Here is a 14,751-nt window from a genome sequence, read left to right on the forward strand (position 1 = left end):
CGACAGGAATTTTTAGCGAGGATTTCTTGGCATGGAGTAACAGATCGAAAACTCAGGGTTAGAATTCATAGAACAGAAAAGGGGCAGTGGCAAATATTTCATGTATATTTTGAACACAGAGAGAATTTACCCGCACCCTTTGCCAAAAAAAAAAAACCTTTCTTTTTCTTATTTGTGCCTTCGGACTTTATGTTTTGAATTGTAGTTTCACTTTCCATATTCGGTATTTATTCACATGTAAGCTCCACGTGGTAAAAATCACGTGATGCAGGAATATAGTATCTTGGAGTTGGGCTATTTCTTTCTGTTCGGGCGGGGAATCCAAGCAAACAACATGCATGTGTATAACGGCACTGTAGATTTTCGTATTAAATAAAGGAAGTTGCCGGTCCGGTAAATGAATAAATTGGTTAGACAGCAAGGTTTTAATTTAAATTAGATTCCTGAGCTTAATTCGAGGGTTGAAAATAGAGAGCACAAATAAAAGGGGGGATATGTCCACAGGGATTATTTGTATCTTATGAATTCTACATGTATATTTGAAAGGTTTATTTTTTTTATTTAATTAAAAAAGAGAAAAACAAATGTAAGACAAATTGTGAATGGTCTCTCTTCCTTTCTCCCATGCCAAGAAATTGCCTCCGTTGAAATTCTGCAAACACCCCATAGAGCAAATTACATGGATGATTAATATTGACCATTCGGTATATGGCCGTGTTCTACGCGAGACGTACATGAAGGTCATCAATTAATTTCTTGAATGAAATCAAATCTTTAGCTGCTAATGACTGCCGTAGGAGGTCGACAGGAATTTTTAGCGAGGATTTCTTGGCATGGAGTAACAGATAGAAAACTCAGGGTTAGAATTCATAGAACAGAAAAGGGGCAGTGGCAAATATTTCATGTATATTTTGAACACAGAGAGAATTTACCCGCAACCTTTGCCAAAAAAAAAACCTTTCTTTTTCTTATTTGTGCCTTCGGACTTTATGTTTTGAATTGTAGTTTCACTTTCCATATTCGGTATTTATTCACATGTAAGCTCCACGTGGTAAAAATCACGTGATGCAGGAATATAGTATCTTGGAGTTGGGCTATTTCTTTCTTTTCGGGCGGGGAATCCAAGCAAACAACATGCATGTGTATAACGGCACTGTAGATTTTCGTATTAAATAAAGGAAGTTGCCGGTCCGGTAAATGAATAAATTGGTTAGAAAGCAAGGTATTAATTTAAATTAGATTCCTAAGCTTAATTCGAGGGTTGAAAATAGAGAGCACAAATAAAAGGGGGGGGGGGTGTCCACAGGGAATATTTGTATCTTATGAACTCTACATGTATATTTGAAAGGTTTATTTTTTTTTATCTAATTAAAAAAGAGAAAAACAAATGTAAGACAAATTGTGAATGGTCTTTCTTCCTTTCTCCCATGCCAAGAAATTGCCTCCGTTGAAATTCTGCAAACACCCCATAGAGCAAATTACATGGATGATTAATATTGACCATTCGGTATATGGCCGTGTTCTAAGCGACACGTACATGAAGGTCATAAATTAATTTCTTGAATGAAATCAAATCTTTAGCTGCTAATGACTGCCGTAGGAGGTCGACAGGAATTTTGAGCGAGGATTTCTTGGCATGGAGTAACAGATAGAAAACTCAGGGTTAGAATTCATAAACAGAAAAGAGGCAGTGGCAAATATTTCATGTATATTTTGAACACAGAGAGAATTTACCCGCACCCTTTGCCAAAAAAAAAAACCTTTCTTTTTCTTATTTGTGCCTTCGGACTTTATGTTTTGAATTGTAGTTTCACTTTCCATATTCGGTATTATCCACATGTAAGCTCCACGTGGTAAAAATCACGTGATGCAGGAATATAGTATCTTGGAGTTGGGCTATTTCTTTCTTTTCGGGCGGGGAATCCAAGCAAACAACATGCATGTGTATAACGGCACTGTAGATTTTCGTATTAAATAAAGGAAGTTGCCGGTCCGGTAAATGAATAAATTGGTTAGAAAGCAAGGTATTAATTTAAATTAGATTCCTAAGCTTAATTCGAGGGTTGAAAATAGAGAGCACAAATAAAAGGGGGGGGGTGTCCACAGGAAATATTTGTATCTTATGAACTCTACATGTATATTTGAAAGGTTTATTTTTTTTATTTAATTAAAAAAGAGAAAAACAAATGTAAGACAAATTGTGAATGGTCTTTCTTCCTTTCTCCCATGCCAAGAAATTGCCTCCGTTGAAATTCTGCAAACACCCCATAGAGCAAATTACATGGATGATTAATATTGAACATTCGGTATATGGCCGTGTTCTAAGCGACACGTACATGAAGGTCATAAATTAATTTCTTGAATGAAATCAAATCTTTAGCTGCTAATGACTACCGTAGGAGGTCGACAGGAATTTTTAGCGAGGATTTCTTGGCATGGAGTAACAGATAGAAAACTCAGGGTTAGAATTCATAGAACAGAAAAGGGGCAGTGGCAAATATTTCATGTATATTTTGAACACAGAGAGAATTTACCCGCACCCTTTGCCAAAAAAAAAAAACCTTTCTTTTTCTTATTTGTGCCTTCGGACTTTATGTTTTGAATTGTAGTTTCACTTTCCATATTCGGTATTTATTCACATGTAAGCTCCACGTGGTAAAAATCACGTGATGCAGGAATATAGTATCTTGGAGTTGGGCTATTTCTTTCTGTTCGGGCGGGGAATCCAAGCAAACAACATGCATGTGTATAACGGCACTGTAGATTTTCGTATTAAATAAAGGAAGTTGCCGGTCCGGTAAATGAATAAATTGGTTAGACAGCAAGGTTTTAATTTAAATTAGATTCCTGAGCTTAATTCGAGGGTTGAAAATAGAGAGCACAAATAAAAGGGGGGATATGTCCACAGGGATTATTTGTATCTTATGAATTCTACATGTATATTTGAAAGGTTTATTTTTTTTATTTAATTAAAAAAGAGAAAAACAAATGTAAGACAAATTGTGAATGGTCTCTCTTCCTTTCTCCCATGCCAAGAAATTGCCTCCGTTGAAATTCTGCAAACACCCCATAGAGCAAATTACATGGATGATTAATATTGACCATTCGGTATATGGCCGTCTTCTACGCGAGACGTACATGAAGGTCATCAATTAATTTCTTGAATGAAATCAAATCTTTAGCTGCTAATGACTGCCGTAGGAGGTCGACAGGAATTTTTAGCGAGGATTTCTTGGCATGGAGTAACAGATAGAAAACTCAGGGTTAGAATTCATAGAACAGAAAAGGGGCAGTGGCAAATATTTCATGTATATTTTGAACACAGAGAGAATTTACCCGCAACCTTTGCCAAAAAAAAAACCTTTCTTTTTCTTATTTGTGCCTTCGGACTTTATGTTTTGAATTGTAGTTTCACTTTCCATATTCGGTATTTATTCACATGTAAGCTCCACGTGGTAAAAATCACGTGATGCAGGAATATAGTATCTTGGAGTTGGGCTATTTCTTTCTTTTCGGGCGGGGAATCCAAGCAAACAACATGCATGTGTATAACGGCACTGTAGATTTTCGTATTAAATAAAGGAAGTTGCCGGTCCGGTAAATGAATAAATTGGTTAGAAAGCAAGGTATTAATTTAAATTAGATTCCTAAGCTTAATTCGAGGGTTGAAAATAGAGAGCACAAATAAAAGGGGGGGGGTGTCCACAGGGAATATTTGTATCTTATGAACTCTACATGTATATTTGAAAGGTTTATTTTTTTTTATCTAATTAAAAAAGAGAAAAACAAATGTAAGACAAATTGTGAATGGTCTTTCTTCCTTTCTCCCATGCCAAGAAATTGCCTCCGTTGAAATTCTGCAAACACCCCATAGAGCAAATTACATGGATGATTAATATTGACCATTCGGTATATGGCCGTGTTCTAAGCGACACGTACATGAAGGTCATAAATTAATTTCTTGAATGAAATCAAATCTTTAGCTGCTAATGACTGCCGTAGGAGGTCGACAGGAATTTTGAGCGAGGATTTCTTGGCATGGAGTAACAGATAGAAAACTCAGGGTTAGAATTCATAAACAGAAAAGAGGCAGTGGCAAATATTTCATGTATATTTTGAACACAGAGAGAATTTACCCGCACCCTTTGCCAAAAAAAAAAACCTTTCTTTTTCTTATTTGTGCCTTCGGACTTTATGTTTTGAATTGTAGTTTCACTTTCCATATTCGGTATTTATTCACATGTAAGCTCCACGTGGTAAAAATCACGTGATGCAGGAATATAGTATCTTGGAGTTGGGCTATTTCTTTCTTTTCGGGCGGGGAATCCAAGCAAACAACATGCATGTGTATAACGGCACTGTAGATTTTCGTATTAAATAAAGGAAGTTGCCGGTCCGGTAAATGAATAAATTGGTTAGAAAGCAAGGTATTAATTTAAATTAGATTCCTAAGCTTAATTCGAGGGTTGAAAATAGAGAGCACAAATAAAAGGGGGGGGTGTCCACAGGAAATATTTGTATCTTATGAACTCTACATGTATATTTGAAAGGTTTATTTTTTTTATTTAATTAAAAAAGAGAAAAACAAATGTAAGACAAATTGTGAATGGTCTTTCTTCCTTTCTCCCATGCCAAGAAATTGCCTCCGTTGAAATTCTGCAAACACCCCATAGAGCAAATTACATGGATGATTAATATTGAACATTCGGTATATGGCCGTGTTCTAAGCGACACGTACATGAAGGTCATAAATTAATTTCTTGAATGAAATCAAATCTTTAGCTGCTAATGACTACCGTAGGAGGTCGACAGGAATTTTTAGCGAGGATTTCTTGGCATGGAGTAACAGATAGAAAACTCAGGGTTAGAATTCATAGAACAGAAAAGGGGCAGTGGCAAATATTTCATGTATATTTTGAACACAGAGAGAATTTACCCGCACCCTTTGCCAAAAAAAAAACCTTTCTTTTTCTTATTTGTGCCTTCGGACTTTATGTTTTGAATTGTAGTTTCACTTTCCATATTCGGTATTTATTCACATGTAAGCTCCACGTGGTAAAAATCACGTGATGCAGGAATATAGTATCTTGGAGTTGGGCTATTTCTTTCTGTTCGGGCGGGGAATCCAAGCAAACAACATGCATGTGTATAACGGCACTGTAGATTTTCGTATTAAATAAAGGAAGTTGCCGGTCCGGTAAATGAATAAATTGGTTAGACAGCAAGGTTTTAATTTAAATTAGATTCCTGAGCTTAATTCGAGGGTTGAAAATAGAGAGCACAAATAAAAGGGGGGAGATGTCCACAGGGAATATTTGTATCTTATGAATTCTACATGTATATTTGAAAGGTTTATTTTTTTTATTTAATTAAAAAAGAGAAAAACAAATGTAAGACAAATTGTGAATGGTCTTTCTTCCTTTCTCCCATGCCAAGAAATTGCCTCCGTTGAAATGCTGGCTTACACCCCATAGAGCAAATTACATGGATGATTAATATTGAACATTCGGTATATGGCCGTGTTCTAAGCGATACGTACATGAAGGTCATAAATTAATTTCTTGAATGAAATCAAATCTTTAGCTGCTAATGACTACCGTAGGAGGTCGACAGGAATTTTTAGCGAGGATTTCTTGGCATGGAGTAACAGATAGAAAACTCAGGGTTAGAATTCATAGAACAGAAAAGGGGCAGTGGCAAATATTTCATGTATATTTTGAACACAGAGAGAATTTACCCGCACCCTTTGCCAAAAAAAAAAACCTTTCTTTTTCTTATTTGTGCCTTCGGACTTTATGTTTTGAATTGTAGTTTCACTTTCCATATTCGGTATTTATTCACATGTAAGCTCCACGTGGTAAAAATCACGTGATGCAGGAATATAGTATCTTGGAGTTGGGCTATTTCTTTCTGTTCGGGCGGGGAATCCAAGCAAACAACATGCATGTGTATAACGGCACTGTAGATTTTCGTATTAAATAAAGGAAGTTGCCGGTCCGGTAAATGAATAAATTGGTTAGACAGCAAGGTTTTAATTTAAATTAGATTCCTGAGCTTAATTCGAGGGTTGAAAATAGAGAGCACAAATAAAAGGGGGGAGATGTCCACAGGGAATATTTGTATCTTATGAATTCTACATGTATATTTGAAAGGTTTATTTTTTTTATTTAATTAAAAAAGAGAAAAACAAATGTAAGACAAATTGTGAATGGTCTCTCTTCCTTTCTCCCATGCCAAGAAATTGCCTCCGTTGAAATTCTGCAAACACCCCATAGAGCAAATTACATGGATGATTAATATTGACCATTCGGTATATGGCCGTGTTCTAAGCGAGACGTACATGAAGGTCATAAATTAATTTCTTGAATGAAATCAAATCTTTAGCTGCTAATGACTGCCGTAGGAGGTCGACAGGAATTTTTAGCGAGGATTTCTTGGCATGGAGTAACAGATAGAAAACTCAGGGTTAGAATTCATAGAACAGAAAAGGGGCAGTGGCAAATATTTCATGTATATTTTGAACACAGAGAGAATTTACCCGCACCCTTTGCCAAAAAAAAAACCTTTCTTTTTCTTATTTGTGCCTTCGGACTTTATGTTTTGAATTGTAGTTTCACTTTCCATATTCGGTATTTATTCACATGTAAGCTCCACGTGGTAAAAATCACGTGATGCAGGAATATAGTATCTTGGAGTTGGGCTATTTCTTTCTTTTCGGGCGGGGAATCCAAGCAAACAACATGCATGTGTATAACGGCACTGTAGATTTTCGTATTAAATAAAGGAAGTTGCCGGTCCGGTAAATGAATAAATTGGTTAGAAAGCAAGGTATTAATTTAAATTAGATTCCTAAGCTTAATTCGTGGGTTGAAAATAGAGAGCACAAATAAAAGGGGGGGGTGTCCACAGGGAATATTTGTATCTTATGAACTCTACATGTATATTTGAAAGGTTTATTTGTTTTATTTAATTAAAAAAGAGAAAAACAAATGTAAGACAAATTGTGAATGGTCTTTCTTCCTTTCTCCCATGCCAAGAAATTGCCTCCGTTGAAATTCTGCAAACACCCCATAGAGCAAATTACATGGATGATTAATATTGAACATTCGGTATATGGCCGTGTTCTAAGCGACACGTACATGAAGGTCATAAATTAATTTCTTGAATGAAATCAAATCTTTAGCTGCTAATGACTGCCGTAGGAGGTCGTCAGGAATTTTTAGCGAGGATTTCTTGGCATGGAGTAACAGATAGAAAACTCAGGGTTAGAATTCATAGAACAGAAAAGGGGCAGTGGCAAATATTTCATGTATATTTTGAACACAGAGAGAATTTACCCGCACCCTTTGCCAAAAAAAAACCCTTTCTTTTTCTTATTTGTGCCTTCGGACTTTATGTTTTGAATTGTAGTTTCACTTTCCATATTCGGTATTTATTCACATGTAAGCTCCACGTGGTAAAAATCACGTGATGCAGGAATATAGTATCTTGGAGTTGGGCTATTTCTTTCTTTTCGGGCGGGGAATCCAAGCAAACAACATGCATGTGTATAACGGCACTGTAGATTTTCGTATTAAATAAAGGAAGTTGCCGGTCCGGTAAATGAATAAATTGGTTAGACAGCAAGGTTTTAATTTAAATTAGATTCCTGAGCTTAATTCGAGGGTTGAAAATAGAGAGCACAAATAAAAGGGGGGAGATGTCCACAGGGAATATTTGTATCTTATGAATTCTACATGTATATTTGAAAGGTTTATTTTTTTTATTTAATTAAAAAAGAGAAAAACAAATGTAAGACAAATTGTGAATGGTCTCTCTTCCTTTCTCCCATGCCAAGAAATTGCCTCCGTTGAAATTCTGCAAACACCCCATAGAGCAAATTACATGGATGATTAATATTGAACATTCGGTATATGGCCGTGTTCTAAGCGATACGTACATGAAGGTCATAAATTAATTTCTTGAATGAAATCAAATCTTTAGCTGCTAATGACTACCGTAGGAGGTCGACAGGAATTTTTAGCGAGGATTTCTTGGCATGGAGTAACAGATAGAAAACTCAGGGTTAGAATTCATAGAACAGAAAAGGGGCAGTGGCAAATATTTCATGTATATTTTGAACACAGAGAGAATTTACCCGCACCCTTTGCCAAAAAAAAAAACCTTTCTTTTTCTTATTTGTGCCTTCGGACTTTATGTTTTGAATTGTAGTTTCACTTTCCATATTCGGTATTTATTCACATGTAAGCTCCACGTGGTAAAAATCACGTGATGCAGGAATATAGTATCTTGGAGTTGGGCTATTTCTTTCTGTTCGGGCGGGGAATCCAAGCAAACAACATGCATGTGTATAACGGCACTGTAGATTTTCGTATTAAATAAAGGAAGTTGCCGGTCCGGTAAATGAATAAATTGGTTAGACAGCAAGGTTTTAATTTAAATTAGATTCCTGAGCTTAATTCGAGGGTTGAAAATAGAGAGCACAAATAAAAGGGGGGAGATGTCCACAGGGAATATTTGTATCTTATGAATTCTACATGTATATTTGAAAGGTTTATTTTTTTTATTTAATTAAAAAAGAGAAAAACAAATGTAAGACAAATTGTGAATGGTCTCTCTTCCTTTCTCCCATGCCAAGAAATTGCCTCCGTTGAAATTCTGCAAACACCCCATAGAGCAAATTACATGGATGATTAATATTGACCATTCGGTATATGGCCGTGTTCTAAGCGAGACGTACATGAAGGTCATAAATTAATTTCTTGAATGAAATCAAATCTTTAGCTGCTAATGACTGCCGTAGGAGGTCGACAGGAATTTTTAGCGAGGATTTCTTGGCATGGAGTAACAGATAGAAAACTCAGGGTTAGAATTCATAGAACAGAAAAGGGGCAGTGGCAAATATTTCATGTATATTTTGAACACAGAGAGAATTTACCCGCACCCTTTGCCAAAAAAAAAACCTTTCTTTTTCTTATTTGTGCCTTCGGACTTTATGTTTTGAATTGTAGTTTCACTTTCCATATTCGGTATTTATTCACATGTAAGCTCCACGTGGTAAAAATCACGTGATGCAGGAATATAGTATCTTGGAGTTGGGCTATTTCTTTCTTTTCGGGCGGGGAATCCAAGCAAACAACATGCATGTGTATAACGGCACTGTAGATTTTCGTATTAAATAAAGGAAGTTGCCGGTCCGGTAAATGAATAAATTGGTTAGAAAGCAAGGTATTAATTTAAATTAGATTCCTAAGCTTAATTCGTGGGTTGAAAATAGAGAGCACAAATAAAAGGGGGGGGTGTCCACAGGGAATATTTGTATCTTATGAACTCTACATGTATATTTGAAAGGTTTATTTGTTTTATTTAATTAAAAAAGAGAAAAACAAATGTAAGACAAATTGTGAATGGTCTTTCTTCCTTTCTCCCATGCCAAGAAATTGCCTCCGTTGAAATTCTGCAAACACCCCATAGAGCAAATTACATGGATGATTAATATTGAACATTCGGTATATGGCCGTGTTCTAAGCGACACGTACATGAAGGTCATAAATTAATTTCTTGAATGAAATCAAATCTTTAGCTGCTAATGACTGCCGTAGGAGGTCGTCAGGAATTTTTAGCGAGGATTTCTTGGCATGGAGTAACAGATAGAAAACTCAGGGTTAGAATTCATAGAACAGAAAAGGGGCAGTGGCAAATATTTCATGTATATTTTGAACACAGAGAGAATTTACCCGCACCCTTTGCCAAAAAAAAACCCTTTCTTTTTCTTATTTGTGCCTTCGGACTTTATGTTTTGAATTGTAGTTTCACTTTCCATATTCGGTATTTATTCACATGTAAGCTCCACGTGGTAAAAATCACGTGATGCAGGAATATAGTATCTTGGAGTTGGGCTATTTCTTTCTTTTCGGGCGGGGAATCCAAGCAAACAACATGCATGTGTATAACGGCACTGTAGATTTTCGTATTAAATAAAGGAAGTTGCCGGTCCGGTAAATGAATAAATTGGTTAGAAAGCAAGGTTTTAATTTAAATTAGATTCCTAAGCTTAATTCGAGGGTTGAAAATAGAGAGCACAAATATAAGGGGGGGGGGGGGGGGGTGTCCACAGGGAATATTTGTATCTTATGAACTCTACATGTATATTTGAAAGGTTTATTTTTTTTATTTAATTAAAAAAGAGAAAAACAAATGTAAGACAAATTGTGAATGGTCTTTCTTCCTTTCTCCCATGCCAAGAAATTGCCTCCGTTGAAATTCTGCAAACACCCCATAGAACAAATTACATGGATGAATAATATTGACCATTCGGTATATGGCCGTGTTCTAAGCGACACGTACATGAAGGTCATCAATTAATTTCTTGAATGAAATCAAATCTTTAGCTACTAATGACTGCCGTAGGAGGTCGACCGGAATTTTTAGTGAGGATTTCTTGGCATGGAGTAACAGATAGAAAACTCAGGGTTAGAATTCATAGAACAGAAAAGGGGCAGTGGCAAATATTTCATGTATATTTTGAACACAGAGAGAATTTACCCGCACCCTTTGCCAAAAAAACCCTTTCTTTTCCTTATTTGTGCCTTCGGACTTTATGTTTTGAATTGTAGTTTCACTTTCCATATTCGGTATTTATTCAAATGTAAGCTCCACGTGGTAAAAATCACGTGATGCAGGAGTATAGTATCTTGGAGTTGGGCTATTTCTTTCTTTTCGGGCGGGGAATCCAAGCAAACAACATGCATGTGCATAACGACACTGTAGATTTTCGTATTAAATAAAGGAAGTTGCCGGTCCGGTAAATGAATAAATTGGTTAGAAAGCAAAGTTTTAATTTAAATTAGATTCCTAAGCTTAATTCGAGGGTTGAAAATAGAGAACACAAATAAAAAGGGGGGAGGTGTCCACAGGGAATATTTGTATCTTATGAACTCTACATGTATATTTGAAAGGTTTATTTTTTTTATTTAATTAAAAAAGAGAAAAACAAATGTAAGACAAATTGTGAATGGTCTTTCTTTCTTCCTCCCATGCCAAGAAATTGCCTCCGTTGAAATTCTGCAAACACCCCATAAAGCAAATTACATGGATGATTAATATTGACCATTCGGTATATGGCCGTGTTCTAAGCGACACGTACATGAAGGTCATAAATTAATTTCTTGAATGAAATCAAATCTTTAGCTGCTAATGACTGCCGTAGGAGGTCGACAGGAATTTTTAGCGAGGATTTCTTGGCATAGAAAATACGCTAATACATAGAAGTAAAAAATATAATCGCCAGAAATACAAAAAAAACACCATATAACTGCATTGATCATGTCTATAAAAATATTTCAGGTCTGTAAAATCATCACTATCAATGAAGCATATAAAAAAACAATTTCTTCTACTTAGAATATTACATCAGGTCTTGTCAACCACACCAAAGCAGTACTTTTAAAAAGATATATAAACTTATCATCATCAGACAAAATACTAAAATCACCATTACTTCTTTTAACTTCATAAAACAAACTTTCACGTAAATCTGCATATAAAGGACAGTCTAATATAGCATGTTTCGCATCTTCAATTTTACATGTGTAATCAGTATACAAAGTGGATTCTAAACGGTCATAGTTGAGCGAACATGAATTTCTATCGATTACACAGGTGACAATCATCTGATTGAGGCGCGTGTCGATAAAACAAACATAAAATAACTTTCTAATTACAAAAGATATGATCATAAAATTTGAAATTATATATTTACAAAGTCTATTTCTATATTTCATATCCTTTGTGACAGTTGTATCATTCCATCAGGTTCTTAGTGCAAACTTTTTCTTCTTAGAGCACTAAAGGAGGTGCTTTGCGGTATTTCTACGGACCCGCTGGAACTTGATGTACATGTATCATTTAGTTACAGCTCTGTTATGATTTGACTGCCTTTTTACCGAGACATTCTATTCTTACTGTTATCAGTTAGTATAGACTGTTCCTGGCTTAGAATGATTCTCTGCTCTGTAAATGGTGCGTAATTATCATTTGATTCAAATTTCTTGTAGAAGTAAAAAAAAACACAAATTAATGTATTTAACAACTTTATTCAGCAGCACAGTCTGCATTAATCGTAAATAACTTCGAGATTTATATGTAAGTTTACTCTGCTGCTCGAGCTCTGCTAATCGATGTTCCAGTATTTCAGATTTATATTCATTCGTGAGGCCCTCGTCATTATTTATATTCACTAAAACTGAGACACAGTAGTTATAGTAGTCTCAGACTAAAAGCACAATCGCCTAAAGCTTAATAATTATAGCGAAAAAAAGCGAAAAATGGGGGAAATAAAATATTTTTAGTAGCATTATTATTAAATCTTAAGAGGTTCCCCGGCCGTTACTTGGAAATTTAACTCTAAAATGAGAAGCGTATGACGAATATATATATATATATATATATATATATATATATATATATATATATCCACCCTGTGTGCATACATGTCAACCTCTGACAATGGGAAATCATTTCATGACATGACATGACATGTCAAAAAGCGTGTGAAAACGCGTGACGTAGATGCGGACTTGTTAATATGAATGTGGTAATGTTCATAATTTCATACAAATTTGTGAATATAAAAAAACAATATATATTCTACTGTGAACTTTTATTGTATCAAACAGTGGTCTGTTACATGTATGACTTGCTTTTAAAGCACCACCACTAGGCACATATTCAAAACAACTGCCAGTTTCAAGTTTAGTTACATTTATTTGATAACAGCACACAATACAAGTGTAACATAGTCAAGTTCTGATCAGAATTCAGTGTCAATTTCTTTATAATTGAAAAGGCTCTCCCACAGTAGGAATTGATATTTGACTGAATTAGCTTCATCAAGATTTGAAAGAATGTTATAATGATTATTTTTTTGGCAATGTAAAATGTCATCTATTATCTCTACCATTGCTATTGCCTGGTTAAAACTGGGTAGTTCATCAGAAGAAAGCTGGTACTATGAGAGCTGATCCAACAGTTCTGTGATATTTTATCCCCATGGCCTGTAGAAATCTGTTGCCATGTTGGCTAGATTTGAAACTGAAATTGAAAAAGAAAAATGTTTTATAAATTTGATTTCCATTAGATAAACATGTTAAAATGCTTATTCAAATAGCTACATTGTATTTCTCCTCTCACATGTATTGTTTTTTTATCATTGCAACATAGAATGCACAAATTATGCGTTACTTGTCACTCGATCATTTAAACTTGAACTCCAAAATATAATTTATAAATCTTGAATCTTGCCGTACACATCGTTTTGGCTTAACAATCGGCACTTTAGACGACGGTACAGGCCCTGAAAGTGACCTCTTTCTGTGCATATTTCCCCTATAGAGTGAATTTGAAAGAAAGTCACAAAATCGTTAACACTAATCACAAACTACTTACCTTTTACAGTTTGTCCATATAGAAAAATAAACAATACGGCAGCCAAACAATTACTTCGAATTTTTCGGTATTTATCGCCGAATAAGGAAAAAACCCGAGAATAGCGATATCACTAACGACCAAAAAATGAAAAGAACGAAAAAGCGTGTAATTGCGTGTAAAGTGGTGAAAAGCGTGTACACGCCATGTGACAAAATCCTCGCGTGTAAACCATTGAAAAAGCGTGTATTACACGCGAATATCATGTCACTTGACATGTATGCCTGTGTGCAGATACGATGACTATAAAGGTCCTGAGTGCACTTTGTATGTCCTGTATGTATGTACTTAGAGATTCCGCCAGTATAGACGCACCCCTTGATTGACTGCAAGGGTACAACGGATCCATGTACACTCGACCTAAGGATTAATGGAGATGTGTCCCTGTGTGCACTCAGGAGGTCCTGAGCGGTGTTTAGACGTACCGGGAACATCTTATCTAATTCAGGATCAATTCATCGGTTACACTCCCCTATCACCAGTGATTCTTTTTTTAAGCTGATATTCTGAAAATGTATTGACTCTCACTTTGCACATGTGATTTTTTAACAGATATCGACTCGTTCACCGGACTACTGCAAAAAACAATTATTCAACTCACTGATTTAGATGGAAGGTAAACGGACAGAAAGTCACAGGACAAAAAGTCACAGGACATATAAACTCAGACATAAAGTCACAAATTTGATAGGACAAAAAGTCACAAACAATTTATTGACAATTGTTTGAATATATATGAAAAAGATTTTAAAATATTTTCTTTTTATTACATATATATATTCATTTTTAATTTAAGGAAATTGCTGATAATATACATGATATAGAAAAGAAGATGTGGTATGATTTCCAATGAGACAACTGTCCACAAGAGACCAAAATGACACAGACATTAACAACTATAGGTCTTTACAGCCTTCAACAATGAGCAAAGCCCATACCGCATAGTCAGCTATAAAAGGCCTTGATATGACAATGTAAAACAATTCAAACGAGAAAACTAACGGCCTTATTTATATAAAAAGATGAACAAAACACAAATAAAACACATAATCAAACGACAACCACAGGCACTGAATTACAGGTTCCTGACCATAAACCTTGATAAATGAAAATGTATTAGATTTTAATCGTGCAAAGAATATATTTATTGGCAAATTGAAGTCATATGACATGTTTGAAAACCAAACCACTTTGACATTTTGCATGTTTTGTTTTCATAACAATTATTTGATCAGATCATTATTGATATTTATTAGGGCGCACCAC

General features: G+C 35.3%; 1 long non-coding RNA gene across 1 annotated transcript; it reads right to left on the reverse strand.

The window, feature by feature from the left end:
* Positions 1 to 12,745: 12,745 nt before the first annotated feature.
* Positions 12,746 to 13,708, reverse strand: LOC143052246 (uncharacterized). The gene is made up of 2 exons (XR_012971050.1): positions 13,447 to 13,708; positions 12,746 to 13,092 (listed from the first exon to the last, which is right to left on the reverse strand). It is a non-coding gene; the product is annotated as an uncharacterized LOC143052246 (long non-coding RNA).
* Between the last annotated feature and the right edge of the window lie 1,043 nt (positions 13,709 to 14,751).

This window comes from Mytilus galloprovincialis, chromosome 11 (genome assembly GCF_965363235.1).
Source record: "Mytilus galloprovincialis chromosome 11, xbMytGall1.hap1.1, whole genome shotgun sequence".
Lineage (NCBI taxonomy): Eukaryota > Metazoa > Mollusca > Bivalvia > Mytilida > Mytilidae > Mytilus > Mytilus galloprovincialis.